Source organism: Canis lupus, chromosome 20 (assembly GCF_011100685.1).
Source record: "Canis lupus familiaris isolate Mischka breed German Shepherd chromosome 20, alternate assembly UU_Cfam_GSD_1.0, whole genome shotgun sequence".
Taxonomy (NCBI): Eukaryota; Metazoa; Chordata; class Mammalia; order Carnivora; family Canidae; genus Canis; species Canis lupus.
The window spans coordinates 20,168,528-20,187,558 of NC_049241.1; the positions used below are offsets into that span (position 1 = coordinate 20,168,528).

General features: G+C 45.3%; 1 long non-coding RNA gene across 1 annotated transcript in view; it reads left to right on the top strand.

Annotated features, from left to right (window-relative positions):
* Positions 1-18,721, top strand: part of LOC119877303 — a 57,716-nt gene extending 38,995 nt beyond the window's left edge. The window contains exon 3 of the long non-coding RNA XR_005374423.1: positions 18,551-18,721. This is a non-coding gene — a long non-coding RNA (uncharacterized LOC119877303). The remainder of the gene's footprint in view (positions 1-18,550) is intronic.
* Positions 18,722-19,031: the final 310 nt, after the last annotated feature.

Sequence of the window (19,031 nt, forward strand, 5' to 3'; positions counted from 1 at the left end):
GATGGAGAAGACCCAGGCCTCTGAAGGCTGCCCAACCCCCTGATTGGAGCCAAACAGGAGTGGGATGTCCACCTGCTGTTGTGTGAAACCTCCAGGATCTGAGACTCATTTGCTACAGCAGTAGCTGAGGCTGCCTGACAGTAGTTATTTGGGGGAACATTCCTGCACAACTTGTGCCACTCCTATGGAAAGGGAGTGAGAAGATGTACAGATGACCTTGCCCTTTTCACACCTCGGGTCTCTGACCACGAGGCCACTGCTGACACGAACAGGTGCCTTCGTATTCATTTCCTGGTGTCAGTCACCAGAGGCACATGGAAAGACACCCGAGGAGGATATCACAATGTGTCTCAGGTGGCAGACCCTTTAATAATGATGACCAGTGCTCACAGGGACACTCTCCTACCTTTCTTCCTTTAATCTGGAACCAACAACAGGATGAAAAAAAAATCCCCAGAAATCTGTGAGCTGCTGTCAAGCACAGCCCAAGCTTCTGTCGCTTGTTGTCAGTTTCCCAAGGAGAGAGTACCTCTTGACACCTGTCAAGGCTCTGACACTTCCCACCTGCCTGTGGTTAGATGGGAGGCCACCGCAGGGATTAAATCTCTGCCGGCTGCCTGGCCCTGGGATGCCCGAGGCTGCTGCGGGCTGCAAAATCCCCTGCTTGGCACCTGCAAGCTCTGTGCCCAGCCACAGAAGAAGCAGAGTCCTTGCTGCCTCTCCAGGCAGCCTGCATGTCTGGAATTTGGCACCAGGGAGTCTCAGGGAGCAGGAGGCAGCCCAGGCCAAGCTGGGTTCAGTCCCATCTGTCTCCGGCTTCTGTTTGGCATCTTGGCTGTGCTGCTAGGAGCCCTCTGCAGTGCCCAGCCTTTCTCAGCAGCTGCTCAACAGGAGACAGGAAAATCACTCTCCTTCCAGTGGACTGGTCTAGGGAGGAGCCTTCCCCAGGAATCCATGGGCCAGAAGCAGCCCCGGGTGGCCGCGACCGACAGGCCAGACCAGGCAGGCGTTTGAATCTTCAGACGGAGTCGTGTGTCTTTATTTCTTCCCCATGCAGCATGGCTGCTTCAGGCTGAGATATTAGCTCAGATAAACTCAACATGGAAATCATAATCCAGCAAGTCATGGCCATTCTTGTCAATTCTCTTAAAGGTTAATCTGCTTTTCTCCTTATTAATGAAGGGCCTCGGAAATGCAGCCAGGCCTCTCCCGTGTTTTGGTAGATTTGGGCTAATAGACTGTTTTATTTCCATGGTAACAGCTTCCAGTGTTACAGGAAGATAATTTTCCAGACAAAAGATTTGTGGGTCTTATTATTCTGCAGAGATCTGACTGTGAAGGCTGAGAGAGTGGGTTCAAGGGCTGCCTGGGACTGCAAGGTTGACCCATTCTGGAGCACCTGTTTGCCTCCAGCTTCTGGGTCTCAAGGCTTATTAGGGGGATGCATTGTGGGAAATTGGCAGGGACTGAATAGGAAATTGGCTGGGACTGAATAAAGATATTCTTTGAAAGACAATACTCTAAATTCATTCTCTTATCAGCCAATGGGATTTCAGTGAGAAGTGGCTCGAATTATAGTAATCGCTGGTACAACAGGAGCCTCTGCCCTGTGGAGTGAGCGAGGGGCCAGCCTTCTCACAGTGAGAGTCTCTTGGAGAGGTGCCTCTCAGGGGTCATCACCCTCCCCACCTCCCAGTCCCAGGGCAGACTGGTCGAGTGCTCAGCACATACTCTGTGACACCAGCCAAGTCACAGGGAAACAAAGGATGAACAAAACAGGCGCGGCTCCTGCTCCGAAGGAGCTTAGAGTTGGCCTTTGTGTCAGGGAATGGGTGGGTTGAAACAGACAAGAAACCAGGCAATGGCAATACTTTGTGATACATGTGATAACTGGGATATCCGGGTGCTATGGGGATTCACAGTAGGGCAGAAAAGGCACCCAAAAAGAGCTCTTTTAGGAGGACTTGAGAGCTTTGTAGGAGTGAAAGCTGCTCGGTCATTCACTAAATGACTATCATGAGCCAAGCACAATCATAGGTCCTGGGGACTCAAATGTGAGCAAAACCAGACAGATTCCTTATTTACACCCTGATAAAGAGGTATTAATCAGCTCTGAGGAGTAGTGACATGGGAATTTGACCAAGACAAATATCAAGACTCTTGTGTATAAGCTGGTAGGCTGTGCACTGCCCGACTCTAGGGAGAACTATTCATCACTGATTTAAATATTTATTTTGATGGTTTTCTGGAAGATGATATCTAAAATGTCTTGAGAAAGGGTCACCATATCTTAAATTGCACAAAATTAATTCTGCGGCCTAGTGAAAATTTGCCAGGGAAGGAAGGAGAGTCTTCTCCAAGTGAGTGACATTGTCTAGGGAACTGGACAGTGGGTAGAAACTCGCTGGGTGAGGAGAGAGAAGGAAAGGTGTCCCAGGTACGGAAAACCACAGGCATTCATTGGACCAGTTGCCTCCCAGAGACTGAAAAGAGGCCAGGAAGCTAGAGCAAATGGTACCTGCTGAGGATAGAGAAGGGGCAGGAGAGAGTACCAGGTCAGAATCTCACTCCCCCTGCCTAGGGTTTCCAGTGATGCTGGTCATTTGGCGCCCTGGGCCTGTAGATAGACATAAGTGGGTAAAGTAGATGCAGGGGTGGCAAGGGGTCATTTGTTAGTTAAGGAAACAAGGCAGTCTTGGTAGCCCGTAAGCACATTGGTCCATGGATCACGTGCATCAGAATCACCAGAAACACATATACGTATACAACCAGGTAAGTCCCACCCGAGACCTAGCAAAACGGAATCTCTGGGGCAAGGCCCAGGAATCTGCATTTCATCCAGCAGGCTATGCAACTCTGTTGCTGCCTAGGTTTGAAAATGGTGCCAGTTAAGCTTGCGCCCAGGGTGGCCACACTCTGTTCATTATTCTGTCTTAGCTGTCTCTCAGACTTTAGGCAAGCACAAGGCTTCCTTTGGATCTATTTCTTTATTGATCCAATGAGTCCCATAATATCTGTCCTTTCTTCCCAGAGGACGGTGTGTTCATTCTTCCCCCATGTTCACTGAAGGAATACTACGTCAAGTTGGCAAGACAGTTTCATTTCATGGGTTATATGCAGTTCTTTAGGAAGTGGCCACAGGGAAGAGAGGGTTGAGAAGGATTCTGAAGCTGGATGCAGATGGATTAAGGGTATCTGTCACAAGCATTGGAAGGGAGATGGTGACACATCAGTTCTGAATCTAGAGCTGTCTTAGATGAGATGCTGCATCCTCAGAGTAGCCTTCCCCGACCCCCTAACGTGGCACCACGCACCTCCCTCATGTCACCGAGTAACACACCCCCATGTGATTGCCATCACAGCCTTCACTATAATATGCATCTCTCTTATTTATATAATCGCTTCATTTGTTTGTTTTTTTTTTTTTTTTTTGCTCTCTGATCTTTTTCTTCATTGACTATATGCTCCAGGAAGGCAGGACTGTGCCTTTGTATCTCTTTGGATTACCACTGTCTCCCTCGCTCTTGGCACAAGCTCTTGGCACAGAGTAGCTGCTAATTAAGCATGTGTTGAGTGCATGCAGAAAGGCATCAGGAAATTGCCATCCTGGAACCCAGTGCACGGCACTGCAGAAGGCAGAGAAGATACGGTGAGACTTGGCAGGGACCAGCACTCAGACAGGGAGGCAAGACCTGCTCCGAAGGAAGATAATGCTTAAGTCAGATAAAGGAAGCAGAAGGGTGATGTGGGACTACAGGGAAAAAAAGAGAAGACTTGAAAACACAAAGCAATACCCTTCAGTGAGAATGTTGTGAAATATATAATGAGTGATCCATGTCACCTTGCTCTGAATGGTTAAAAATACTTTCCGAACACCTGAGATGGTCAGCATCCATGAGGTCTCCACAGGGAAGGGGTTGTACCAATGAAGGTACGGATATGGATGAGCTACAGTACAAAGTGAGCCACAGCCTCAGGGCATCTATTCTGGAGAAGGGAAGACTTACGTTCACACAACCTATACACAAATGCTCGTAACAGCTTTGTTGGAAAGAAGCCTGACTTCCTTCCCTGGGTGGTGCAGCAATACCCTTGCTACTACTCACTCATAAGAGGAAACAACCCACCCATACAGGTAACAACTAGATGAATCCCCAGGGAATTACACTGAGTGAAAAAAAAGCCAACTGCAAAAGGGGCATAACATTCTTGAAATAACAAAATTACAGAAATGGAGAACAAATGAGTGGTTGCCAGGGGTTAGGGAAGAAGGAAAATGAGTTCCTCGGAGGGAGGTGGGTGGGATTATAATTAAGCCACTGGATGAATCCTGTGGGAGTGGAATTGTTCTGTATCTCCACTGTGGTGGTGGATGTGCTAACCTACACATGTGATAAAATTGCGCAGAACTCAATACACAGATGCACATTCAAACGAATCCTGGTAAAACTGGGGCAATCAGAATAAAGTATGTGGACGGTATCCATGTCGAAAACCTGGTTGTGGTGTTCTGCTAGTTTTGTAAAATGTTACCGTTGGGAGAGACCGGGGAGCTGTGTACATGGGATCTCTCTGTATCACTGCCTACGATTTCATGTGAAACTAATTATCCAAAAATTAAAAAAAAAAGTTTAAGTGGAAAAAATCGAATTTTTTTTTTGTCTTCCAACCTGGTTGAAAGTTGGAGGATTTCCCAGAGTGCATTTCAGCCCAGCAGATTCCATTCTGTGCCCCCTCACACCCCCCCCCCCCCCCGCCACTGCAGTGGGACCAAATTGTTTACAGTCCATTCTCCCAGAGACTCTTGGCATTCCATGTAAGCTGCATGGTCTGTTATAGACTATAGCTCCAGCAAAGCTTTCTGGAAGACATCACTGGAACTCTTAGTGTCCAGTGTTGACACAGAACTAGTTTTCTGGCTTCCAGGCTGGTCAAATCGGAGGATATCCAGATACTGGAATGGTAACCCATGAAATACATTTGGGGAGATTGCTCCGGTTGCAACCTGTACTTCCACTGTGATAAGATTTATGTCTTTGATTCTCAGTGCTTGCTCCCCACCAGGCTTCCTGCTAGAGTGTAAGCAGCTTGAAGACAGAGAGACTGTGGTATGTTCCCTACTGTTATCCCTGGTTCACAGACCCATCACACAGACATCCCCATAGTGGCCATTTGTTGTTTCTGCTTGTCTAGCATCCATTTGTCCTTCTTCTGATAGCAGCTCATTTTTCCTTTGGGGAACCACCCCTCCCCAATTGCAGACAGTCTTGGGGAGAGTATGAATCAAAGTGCCCTGGCTCCTTCTCTGGCTAAGGAGAGGCAGGAGACCCAGGCCAGAACGATCAGAGGTGGTGAGTGATGAGCCCTAGATTTTCACAAAAAGTATTTTAAAAGACAAGTTCTCTCCTTTCCCTATGATTATTCTTCTGATAGGATGTCATTTGAGAGCTGTGGGAAGCCTTTTCACTAACTTCCCTTGAAAGAGTTTATCTGCAACAAAATGATGCATCATTCGAGCACCTGGATCTGGCCATACCTGAAGCTAAAATATCCTCAGACTTTTCACTCGAAAAAGTAGGCTATGGTGATGCCTTTTCTGCTTGAATCAATTTGATTTGGCTTTATGTCATTTGCAATCAAGACTCCTAAGTCATTCAAGTACTTAGTATTCAACAAATGAATGAATGAGCAAATGCAATTCTGCAAATATTTACTGAGTATCTCCTACTTCTCAGGCATTGTTTGAAGTCCTGCAGAAAGAAGCAGAGGAGCGGCAGAAATGACGGCCTCCCTTGAAAGCCAAGTATGTGGCCTGACAACCTAGAATTTGGGTCAAACCATCCAATTATAGTGGCTTCTTAGAAATGCCTCTTCTCCTCTCAGCCTCTCCCTTTCTTCTCCCACCAACATAGCTATGGTTTGTTGGTAACTCCGTTCTAAGACATGGCCCATGAATTCTCGAACACCAACGCTCACATTCACTTGTGGGGCCAAGTGACTTGGTTCTGTCTGGTTATCAGATGCAAACTTTGTCACAGCAGGAACTTAGACCAGACATTAGGGGAATATTGCGGGACCAGATGGTGTTTCTGAAGAAGGTTGTCCTATTTTTGCAGCTCTAGGATTTGACAATAAATCTGCCTGGCAGGCCTCAGATGTGATTTGGCCTCAAAATGGTCTCTGTTAATCCTTGATGCTGTGTGTATCTGTCAAGGTCCAACTAGGAAAACAGAGCCTGCTCTAAGTATTTGAACAAAAGGAATGTAATACAAGAGACTGTTTACTCAGATGAAGGAAGCGACTGAGAAGCAAGGGACAGAGAACTGAGAGACCACCCAGAGATCTGCACGGGCAGGAAGACGCTACTACTACCAGGCTGGAGAGGGCAAGGGAGCAGGTGGTGTTACCTGGGTCCAGGGGCTGGAGCCACCCGGCAGAGGCTGGAGCTGGGCAGGTCTGTGCGGTGGAGGCTGATGCCAAGAAAGACATACGGTCACTGCAAGAGACACAGAGAATGAGAAGGAAAAAGATTCTTTCTTATCCCTTCCTCCCACCTTCCAAACTCACAACAGCTTCCTCCCAGTGGTCATACCCAACCCAGCACCTCTCAGTAACCGCACCTAACCCAGCACCTCCCAGTGGCCACAACCAAGCCAGGACTTCCCAGTGGTCACATCCAACCCAGTACCTTCTAGTGGCCTCACCCAACCAGGAACCAAGTTGAGGCAGGGAGCCTCCTGTGATTACAGAGCACAGCAGAGGTGGGCAAGAATGGATGGGGAGAGGACGGGGGTGGCAAGAGACCCAGGGCTGCACACTTCTGTCACCCCAAAGCTGCCATTGCTGGGTTCCCATGTGCATCATTCCCCTTCTTATCTGGGAAGAAATGGACCTTTTGAAACAAAGATGTCACCAAGCCTCTGTCAGAAATCAGGACTCATATGCTGTTCATATGGAGTATAAAATGGCACAACCACTTTTAGAGAACTTTTACAAGTTTCTGATAAATGCGACACACATCCACCCTAATGACCCAGCAAGTCCACTCTTAGGTATTTGCTCAAGAGCAATGAAAATATTGCACAAAGCAAATTATATGAGAATGTTTGTTGCATTATTTATAGCCCCAAATTGGAAACCATGTAAAGATACGTCTGTAGGAGAATGGATGAACAAAATTATCAAGTGATCATAAGATGGTATACTTCTGAGCCACATAGAGGAACACACTACTGCTACACACAACAATATGAATGGATGTCAGAAAGGGTTATAAGTAAAAGGGCCAGACACCTACAATCTCGTTCCATTTGTGTAGACTCCAAGAAGAGACAAAAGCCTAATGCACGGTGATAGACATCAGATAGTGGTTTGGAGTGGAGGTCAGGGACTGACTTGCAAGGGGAATTGAGGAAACATTCTAGTGTGACGAAAATGTCCCATATCTTATTTTGGATAGTGGTTATCCAGGGGTATATAATTATCAAAACATTACACTGGAAACCTAAGATTTATGCACCTTCTTGTACATTATTTATAGGTCATATTAAGCCGTAAAAATAAAAAACAGAGAATCCCTTTTTAAGGTTGAGAACAAATTCCTTCCTTCTCTCTTTGGTCTGTACTCTCAAGAAGGACAGCATTAGGGGATCCCTGGGTGGCTCAGCGGTTTGGCGCCTGCCTTCGGCCCAGGGCGTGATCCTGGAGTCTGGGGATCAAGTCTCCCATCAGGCTCCCTGCATGGAGCCTGCTTCTCCCTTTGCCTGTGACTCTGCCTCTCTCTCTCTCTTTCTCTCTCTCGATCTGTTTCTCATGAATAAATAAATAAAATCTTAAAAAAAAAAAAAAGAAGGACAGCATTATTACATCCTGGCAGATTTCTCATTCCACATTTCCACTCTGTAGGATGTCACCAAGAAGATGAGAGCACTCTGTCTCTTAAACCGACTAATTAGGAGTCAGATGCAGCCCTAATGCCCCCACCATCCATATAACTCGTGAGCATCAGGTTGACGTGTATTTAACATTCAGCTAAGAGACCATAAATACTTAATCATGTGACCACTACTTTTAAAGACATCACTTATGACTGTGCATTTCTTTTGGAAATGGTGCTCATCTGGCTTCATCCAGATATCCAGTAAGGATCACTGGGAAAAGATACAAAGGCAAGAAATGTAATAATCTGGACGTGTTGTTTCCCCCAGCAGCCATTTCCTGTTTTCTTACTCCCACCGCTGGCTGTTATTAAAGGTTCATGTGGTTTTGGGGGAAATGGACTCTCCCCACCCACCTCTGATCCTGCCAGTCCTAGGTTTGTAGCATATGACCTAGAATGAGCCGATCACTGCATGCTAACCCTGCCCCCCTCACCCCCCACAGAGATCTGGTGAAGGTGGATGTATGACCTCCAATCATATTGAATCCCAATACTTTGGCTTACTAAGACTTTTCCTCAACACAACCGTAGTTTGGGAGTATGAGGCCTGGCATTGCTATAGCTATTGCTACTTCCAAGCAGGGAGTCACAGTAGGAACCTAGCAGAGAGAGATGAGAGCAAAATTGGAGTATAGCCCTGTTGTCATCATGATAATATGTCTGAGGTCTACTCTCTATCTCAACTTTTTGGTGACATGAGCCAATAACTCCTCCATTATGTTTAGGCCATATATTCTGTTATATGTAGCCCATGGCATCATTTTGTGTGATAACCAGCACAGTAGGCTCATTTGGGCAGCAGGCCTGAATCTGTGAAAAGTGGTAGGACTAGGAATCAGAAGCCTTGAGTTCTGGTGTTGGCTGGGTCACAGCTGAACTGTAGGACCCTGGGCAAGTCATTTAATCTGGCAGGATCATTCTTTAGTCCTCCACGTGATGAGGCATTTAGAAAGCAGGACCTCCAGGTCCTTTGGCACTAACAGGAGTGACATTGTTGAAATAATTATAATAATAACTTACTAAGTTCTTGCCATGTGCCTGGTTCTGTGTTAATTGCTTTGGATTCAATGTTTCATTTGATTTTTGTTATCACTTGGGGTTTAATCCAGAAAGAGGAACCACCATGAATATTTTGGAATCTGTGAATATTTCAGAATAAATAAATAAATAATAAATATTTATTTATTTCAAAATAAATAAAATCTGGAGGATCAGAATAAAGTCAACAGGAGCCAGTTCTCTAACTGGTCCCCCTGCAGAGCTGCTACAGGTGGAAAATAAGGAGTCTGCTAGGGAATACAGGAGGTAATGCATGTCCCACTGCCACCATGGGTGCAGCAAAGGGGAACCAGGTGTGAAGTCTACAGAAGGCTGTTATCACAGACTCTGGCAGAAGGCCTGGGGCCAGTTACGTAGGACTGGCAGTCAGGAAGAAGGGGTGGGAGGCACCTCCTGACTCAGTTGGTTAAGCATCTGCTTTCCGCTCAGGTCATAACCCAGGGGTCCTGGGACTGAGCACTGCCTCGGGTTCCCTGCTCAGTGGGAAGCATGCTTCTCCTTCTGCCTCCGCCCCTCCCCTGCTCATGTTTGCTCTCTCTCTCTCTTCCAAGAAGAGATGGAAGCCGGGCAGGAGAAAGTGAAGCCAAGCTGGAACTGATACCTCTTCATCTACGTCTTAATGCATCAAGCACAATGACCCAAGAGTAATGGCTGCTGCTTCACTTTTCCCTTCCAAATTCATGCTTTTAAAAAATTAACTAATTAATTAATTAATTAGCCTAGAACAGCAACCCAAACACACACAAGGAAGAGGATTCTAGGAAATGTCATTCCAGCTTAGCCAAACCGACAGTGCAAACCAGCAAACCCTCTAAAGAAAGATGGATGAGGGACGCCTGGGTGGCTCAGCGGTTGGGCGTCTGTCATCGGCCCAGGGTGTGATCCTGGAGTCCAAGGATCGAGTCCCACTCAGGCTCCCTGCATGGAGCCTGCTTCTCTCTCTACCTGTATTTCTGTCTCTCTCCGTGTCTCTCATGAATAAATAAATAAAATCTTAAAAAAAAAAAAGAAAAAGAAAGATGGATGAGCATTCCCCTCCAAAGTTTAGAGAAGCTAAACAATTTGCCCAAAGTCACCCATCTGCCTAGTCCTAGAATCAAGACTAAGACCCGGAGATTTTTTCTTCTAGTATACCTCCTTGGTCTATTGTACTTGATCACTTCTCCTCCAAATTTAGTTTGTAAATTTTAGCTATGAAATGTTGATTTTACTCATAATTCTTTTCTCTTGTCATTTTTACCTTCCTAATTCATTTCATTAATGACTCTGGCTCTTGCTTCTTCTCACTTCACTGTCCTTAGCTTATTGATTCCTGAGCCTCACAGCCTCATGGCCATAAGACAGCTGCTGCAGTGCCAGGCAAAGCATGGAACATGACAGCAATCAGCTGAAGGAGAGACAGGGCTATTCCTTTCTTGAGACTCTTTTTATTGGTTAGGAGCTTCTTTCCAGAAGCCCCCATCCCTAGGGCCTGGGTCACATGCTTGAGCTCACTTGCAAAGGAGGCTGAGAAAACAAGTATCCAGTTTTCAGCCTCCATCTTGGGAGGCCACTTTGCCAGAACAAATGTGGACAGGATACTGTGAGGCAGGCATCCACCTGTGTCTGTCATAACCTCACCAGTTCTTTTTTAGCCTTACCCTTTTTAGCCTTACCTTTCAGTCCGCAAGACTAAATGGTTTTGTCTGTGTTTTGATTTACACAGAGAGTAGAAAGATCCTCTTTCTACTTGGGAATCCCTAGAATTGTCCACATTAGCATCACTATGCAAAGGACCCAAAAACAAAGTCTCCAGAGCATAATGCCCTCCAGGAAAGGAGTATTAACACTATGCCAAACATATACATTGGTGTTTCTCAGCCACTTTTTGTTATGATCCTCTCCAAATAGGTTTTGGAGGCTTTTTTTTTTTTTTTTTTTTTTTTATGGTGAGCTCCCATGAAATTTTAAAACGACTGGTGTAGGTTTGTCTGTGTGCTATATGTATATCTGTGATTTATACATAGAAAGCGGAAGATGTTTTTCCATCAGAGATTCCATTTTCTCCTTCTTGGCTGTCATCCGGTCCCTGTTGGGAAGGCATGATCTAGATGCCACCTTGAGCTTTTTCAAACAGATTCTTCATATTTTCCGAGGATGTGGATATTAGTATTTGTCTAGCCACAGTATTCAGATGTGTCAGCCCAGCCCTGAGGAGAGAATGAATATTTGCCTCCATTTCTGACTTGCCTTTTCTTTCTTTCTCTTTCTTTCTTTCTTTCTTTCTTTCTTTCTTTCTTTCTTTCTTCTTTCTTTCTTCTTTCTTTCTTTCTTTCTTCTTTCTTTTTCTTTCTTTCCTTCTTTCTTTCTCTTTTTTCTTTTCCCCCAAGACTTTAACTCATTCACCTTAGTTTATGAGGCTTCAAATATGGAGCTTGTAGTAAAATAAAATTAAAAGTTCAAGAAAGGGGCCTGGGCAAAATGAAGGCGACCTAATCATGCTGTAGGGGAAACACACAGTTCATTAGTTGAGACTTTTGACTCGCAAGTACCTGGACGAGTTACTTTTGGCAGGGGTAGGGGATTTCGCTGATGGGAGCCAGCATCCGTCTGCTCAGGCTACCAAAACTGAGGCAGGCAGACGGGTGGCTTGAACAGCAGAAATTAACTGTCTCACAGGTCTGGAGACTAGATGTCTGAAGTTAAGATATCGGTAAGGCTGATTTCTTCTGAAGTCTCCCTACTTAGCAGGAGGATGGCCACCTTACTGTGTCCTCATGGCCTTTTCTCTGCACACGGGCATCCTTGCTATCTCCTACTCTTATAAGGACACAGTCCTATTGGGTTAGGGCCTACTGTAATTACTTGATACAACCTTAATTACCTCTTAAAGACCCTATCTCTAAATACAGTCTGTTCCTGAGGTCCTGGGAGTCAGGGCTTCAACATATGAATGTGGTGGGGCAGGGAAGGCACGATTCACCCCTTAACAAATACGAGATCTTTTGTGGACATTGCAGCAGAGCAGATACGAGGCTGCTCCACCTGCTATTGGAGATCTTTGGTTCTAGAGCAGGTATCTCCCACCAAAACACTTCCTAGCACGAGGAGGGAGGATAAATGAGGAGGCCAATAACAAAATGATGCAGCAGAGACTGTGGGCAGTGGGACAGCAGATGCCTCATCTGAAGGAAGCGCTTACTAAACGTCCTATGAGATAGGAGCACAGGCCCAGTGTAGCCAGATCGCCCAGTTTTCTAAGAAAAACTGAAAATCTGGGGGTTTTTGTGACGTTTCCAATTTAAAAAAAAACTGCTGGCCAAATAAAATATCTGCCAGCTGGATCTACCCTGCTCATCGTTCCTTCTTCAGCACATTGCTGGGATGTGACCCAGCTGCCTTCTGTAGGGCTCCGTTCTGTGGGGATAGTTTCGGGTTGGCTGAGCCGGTGCCAGATGTCCCTGGGAAGGATAACTCAGCCAAACTATGGCTACTGGGTGGGCAGAGTGACAGACAGGGTGGTACCTAAAGAGCAGGGGCTCAGCGGAAACTGTAAAATCCCCCACTGGGGAGGGGGTCAGGGTAAAACCTGCTGGAGCATCTCTTCCTGGAGTCAATGAGAGTTGTATCATCAGTTGGAAGCAACTTTCCACAGCTTCCAGAAAAGCAAAATCGAGGTGAAACAGGTTTAAACTGGAACTCAGGGAATTTAAATTGGGCTTTTGGGGAAAGTTGTAAAGGAGTTTTATGGCTCTGAGAATCTACCATGGGGTCTTAGGTTCTCTCAGATGGAATCCAAACTGGGCTGTCCTGGCTGGTCTCCAGGAAGACCTTATCTGTCTTTGTCTCTACTCACTCTCTGCTGCCCCAAATCCCATTCACTGCCATGGCCCCGAACAGCATAGGCCATTTCTTATCTCATCAACTTGCAGATCAAAGTGTGATTTGGGCTGTGAGAGCCAGCACCACCCCCCTTTTTTTCCCTTCCCATCCTTTGAACCACCAAAAGCCTGAGCACACTCTTGATGTTGCTGATTCTGTATTTAGGTGATGTCTTCATTTGGGGGGCGGGGGTGGATAGAGAAAGAAAGAAAGAAAGAGAAACGTCACTGCGATGGGCTGACGCCAGTGGGAAAACTGGCATTAAGAAACTGTTATTAAGGAAGAGGATGTGTGGAGAGTGATGATAAATTCCATGCGTAATTAGTTATTAAGAAACAGGTTGGCACCCCTATTCATCTACTCTGACACGTCTTCTCCCATCTATTAACTTGTGGCTATTTGAAGGTTTCACATGCAAACAGAGCCAGAGATATCAGTGGGGGGCACAGCTGTTTGGGGGAAACAAATTAAATCACGTCCACTGAACTGTTTTGCTGTTTAAATCCATTCTAAAGATATCCGAAGACCAATGAGGGTTCTTTCTTTCTTAGTCAATCAAACCCAGCTCAGGCTCCAGAACAGTCATTCTGATGGTGGTTCTGTCCAACATTCAGAGGACAGCAGCTGCAGAAGGGGAAATTATAGCATCAGAAACTTCCCAGCTGCTAGATTCTGTGTGGATCTGTTTCCGATGACTTTTCTTTTATTACTTTTATAATTAATTCGCATAATGCTTTACAGTCAACACAGTTGACAGGATGCTTTCCAACCTTCATTTGTTAGAATCGGTTTATAGGGTGCCTGTCTCATGTGCCAGGTTCCTTTGTGGTAGTGACAAGGAGAGGCAGAAAAACAAGTAAAGAAATAAATAAGCAAGATAATGGATCTCAGAGGTGGGACATAAATGATAAAAAGGAGCTGTGTCCAGGAAGATCTAGGGAATGCACGTTCCAGATCAGGTATGATTCTGCTCCCCAGGGCACATATTGCCATGTCTGGAGACATTTTTGGTTGCCACAACTGGGGGCAGGGAAGGGTTACTGGTCTCTAGTGGGTAGAGGCCAAGGATGATGCTTAACCTCCTACAGTGCAAAGCACAGTCCCCACAACCAATATCCAGCCCCAAATGTCCGTAGTGTCAGATTGAGAAATTTGGTTCTAGATAAAGAGAATAGCTTCAAATAGAGAGAACAGCAAGGAAGTTGCGGGAATCAAAAAGAAAACCTAGGATGTGAGTCTACTCGTCAGCTCTCATTGCAATAATGCTACAATGCTACCGCAAAACTCAATGACTTATAACTACAAGCATATCATTTCTTTCTGTTGCTCTGGGGTCTTTTGGGATGGTTCTGCTTCAGGCACTACTTATCTAGGCTTTGCTCCAGACTACAGGGTAGGCTCAAATCTGCTGTACACCTTCCTTCAGACAATAGCTACCTGGGGCACATTCTTCTCCCGGCAGATCACAGAAGCACGAGAGGCTGTGCCAAACGGCACACACTAATTGCAGGGCTCTTCCCACACCATAACCACTAACATTTACTGGCCAAAGCAAATCTCATGTCCAAGCCTCATGTCCAAGTTCAGGGATCACAAAGTCTACTCTATCATGTATAGACATGGCAGGGTTCTCATGGAACGTTAAGAATGGAATGCAAGATCCATCTCTATCTCACTGGGCATGGCAGAGAGGCGTTGGGACTGGAGAGGCAGGCTGGGGCAAGAATAGAGAGGTGGACTGTGGATTTCATTCTGAATGCTCTGCAAAACCATTGGATGGATATAAGCTAAGGAGCTGCACATAATTACGCTGAGCAATTACAAATGGCTGCTTTGTGAGGAGCAGATTGTAGGAAGCAAGAGGAAGACGGGGGACCAGGTAGGACACCATTGCAGTAGACCAGGGGAGATACAGTAGTGTCTTAAGTCTAGGATCTGGGCAGTGGAGAAGTACCACAGTGCACACGCTCGGGATGTATTGCAGAAACAAAATCATCTGACCTTATTGATAGATTTGGGATGTGGGGAAAAGAAAAAAATCAGGGATGACTAAGCATTTTGTCTTGAGCCACTACATTGGATGGGAGGTATAGCACCACTTTGTGGAGCCAGAAAACCTGAGAATGAGCAGTTCCAGGGAAAATCAGTCTTCATCCCATTTAATTTAATTGTCTCAACAGGTCTATCTAGAGGTGCTTATACCATCTCCTCTTCCTAGAAGAGGAAATAGGAACTCAGAAAAGTAAAGTGACTTGTTCCAGACCACAACTCCCGTCAGTGGCAGAGCCAGAATTTGACTGTAGTTAGTCTGTACTCAGACTGCACAGCTGTACATGGTTGTTTCACTCCTTCTCTACACCTGTAGGAGGCTCCGTGGTTTGAGGCTTCTGAGAAGCTTGCCTGCTTCTGAATCTATTTTTTTCCAGACCGTATATTCCAGAATTAGTCATCTATGTGTCAGGGCTGTAGGAAGCAGGCAAGAGCTTGGAGCAGAGCAGCCTGGCCTCATGTCCCAGCTCATCTGCATTCAAGCTTGTGTATAAAGAATACAGTTTTTAGAGAAGGCACAGGGACCAGACTACTTCCATGGCCTTGAGCCCTCCAACCCTGCTTCCTCTATAGTCACTTCTATCCCATCCTCCTTCCCTCATCTGCACTTAGCCATAGGGACTCTCTCGGTCCCCAGGACAAACTGAGTTCTTCCTCACCCAGGGACTCTATGCCTGCTCCACCAGGATCCTCGTTCATGGCTCTTCTACAGTCACTCTATCACCTCCATAGTGCTTAACACTGTAAGCTTTTCAAAATGATTTCCTTTCCCTCTTTGCCATGCCAGAAGTGTGAGGGTATTTTTTTCCCCTACCTTCACTGTGAGACCCTGGTGGGGCCCCTGGAGGTAAAACTCACAAGAGAATGGGACCACTTTGGAATTTCTAATTCTCTAGCTGGTCCACACGGAGCCCCCAGCAATTCATCAACTAGAAGTAAATGTCCTCCTACCCATTGGCTGTAGTCCTGGGCCTTTTCTGCTCTTGGTAAACTATGATACTCTGTCCATCTGCCTGTCACTCTGGTCTTGGGGGCAGTGGTTTTTCCCTGTGCTCTCAGTTCTCCCAGGTGTCTTAGATTTGCTTACTTTCATTTTGTTTAACCTTTTTCTTCTAGTAAGGGTAAAAATGACAGCTTTTGTTCTTTACATGGTGGACCAGAAACCCCATGATTTTTTTTTTTTATTATTGTGTTTTGTCTGTTTCTCCACTTCACAGAGATCTTCTCCATTTTACTCACTTTGTTTCCTTGAGATCCTGGAGTATAGGTTTGCACATGATAGGTGCTCAAAATTCTAGGCTTGTGGATGGATATGAGGACCTGGATCCATTGCTTCATGTCAGATGTTTTTAGCTAGGAGTTGAAATACATAATCTCTGAGGAATCCTTTCTAGTATATAAATGCTATGATGATGAAGCTGGGAGTTTGCTTACAAAATGTGACCTGCAGGATAATTTACCAAGCCATGAAGTCTATTAATATAAATGACATGGTCCAATTTGCTAGCCAGTCTCCTTTTGAAATTTCATATATACAGGAGGACCTCAACCACCAAATGAGGGGGTCCCCCAGCTCCTACAGATTAAAAAGAATAGGGGCACCTGGCTGTCAATAGGTGGAGCACACGACTCTTGATCTCAGGGTTCTAAGTTTGAGCCCCATGTTGGGTGAGGAGGTTACTTAAAAATAAAAATCTTAAAAGCAAAAAAAAAAAAAAAAAAAAAAAAAAAGAACAGAAGAGACTGGAAGCTCTTTTTTGTATTTCTGAGAACCTTTGGAAAAGGCATATTTCTCTATTATTATGAACATGAACTCAACAATGCCACTTACTAATTTTTAAAGTGTGAGAAAGAATTAATTACTTCTAACTACATGCTGTTTCATTTGAATGACACAATATTTCAAAACACAAAACAATGGGTTATCATGAGGAAGAAAATGATCGAGCTTCTTGCTGATTTAAAAGGGGGGGCCAGTCTGGGAAACTCAGAAAGTGGAATTTCAGCATCCAACTCCTGTGACTCTTCTCCACCATGCTGAACCCCTATCACGTTCCTCTGAACTGTGATTATCCCTTTTTGGGGGCCCACATACAGTGAACACCTGGTGATTTGACCTGCTAATGATTTTTGCAGCAAAGACCTGGTGAAGGCATCCTGATTATTCATAAGGAATCCATCCTTCCTCCTCCCCCAGACCATGGCAATTGAATAGAAGTAGCTCCAGCTTTCTTGACTCCTGGTGAGCAGGTGGCAAGACTCAGTAAAGGGGTATATTTCAACCTAGGGATGGAAGTGCGGCCAGCTCTAAACAATGAGAATCTGACTCAGGATTTTAAATGGAAGTGTTTGCAAGAAAATTGTCTCTGTATTTAATCAGAAACTGGCAGTGTGCAAACCTATGGCTGTTTGCGGCATTTTGTCACTCTATAGCTAAGAGTGTCATAGGCTGGGCACTCCAGGAAGAAGACTCAGGCAAAGGTTTATGTGCAAAAGGTTTATTTTGCAGATGTTCCTAAATGGCATGCGCAGGAGAGTAAGGAAGTGAGACAGGAAAAGGGGAATAAGCCCAAGCAAAGTGCATTAGTGAGCTAGATACTACTGAGGGAAGTGGGGCTTCATCCTGTTAGAGACATCTAGAGAAAAGTATAGACCATGGCTCAGAGTTGTCCCATCTCAAAATAATCAAATCAAATCAAAATAATGTTTGAATCTACTAATTCTGCCCTTCTTTGGCTGAGGACTGCTCCCAGGACAGTTGGTTCCCTGGCACTTTTGCTTGCCTGCCACAGCCTGAACCTGCTCCCTTGTCAGAGAAAGCCCCCAGGCTGAGAAGCACAGGAGCTACACATGGGTGCCATGTGTGTGCACATGGGAATGCTAAGTGTGGAAGCACTGTGTACAGGGACCCATGGGATCTGCTGCAAAGACCTTCCCTGAGAACAAAGCCAGCCCAGATCAAGCAGAGGACAGAGTCCTGACCCCACCATCTGGCACCTGCCTCCAGCATGTGTCAGCTAGCACTGCACCCCTGGACTTTCCTTTATCTGAATCAATTTCTCCTCTCCTTCTGAAGATGGTTTGAGACTGGTTTCTGTTCTATGTAATGAAAAGATCCTGATGGATATGCAGTGTTTCATCTCATCTTACAAGTACTTGAACACGTAACTCCCTGTATCTCCCTTAGGAGTAGAATCTATAATGAATGTACTTTTGAGTCTTCCATAATACCTGTTAACAAGGTTCATATCAATTTTAAGAAATATTTGTTAAATGAATGAATGAGTACTGAAAAGACTCACCAAAGTGCCACACAAGTCTGTATATAATGGTAATTCACTTTAAGGCACCTGGCAGAGGGTAAGTGACATAGGGAGAAAACATCTGCAGCAGATTTATCCTGACATTGGCCCCACTAAAATGGAGAGGTAGGGGTGCTGGGGATGGCAGTACCACTGGGACTCCATGTGAAAATAACCCAAGTGTTAGTTCCTCTACCCAGAGAGATTCCTTGGTTTTATTTTTTTCCAAAAGCCTCATTTCCAGCTTTTCATTAGCTATGCCTTAGCTTTCCATCAATCCTTTATTTTTCCCTAATTTGGCCTGATTTTGCATTTCAATCTCTGTCATTTGCCGCCCCAGAACCCTAACAAGCAGAGAAAATACAAAGCACAACCATCCCTGCAGAAACCAGCGTCCCCTCGTCTCAGTCCCAGATGCTGTCTCTCGTGGTGGCAACATGGGGGATTGTGTCATCAAGCCTGCTTCCCTGCAAGATGCTGACTTTAACAGATTAGAAATGTTGCCGGCACATCCCACGCTTCCGCTAATAAATGATTCCATATCTATCATGAATGAATTTTTCAAGTCTTCCATTACTGCCCTGTGTACCTACTCACGAAGTACATTTCCAGGCGATTTTGTCTGAATTACATGGTTAATTGCCTCATATTTCCAGCTCATGTTACAGGCCCCCTGAGTTAGAACGAGGGAGAGAAGTACCATGTATCATTTCCTGTACAGAGGACAAATTCATGGATAGAGCAAGGCACGTACTAATGCTGAATGCTAATTTGTTTCTAGCTTCCAAGTATAACTAAGTTTAAAAAAACATAAAACCCAA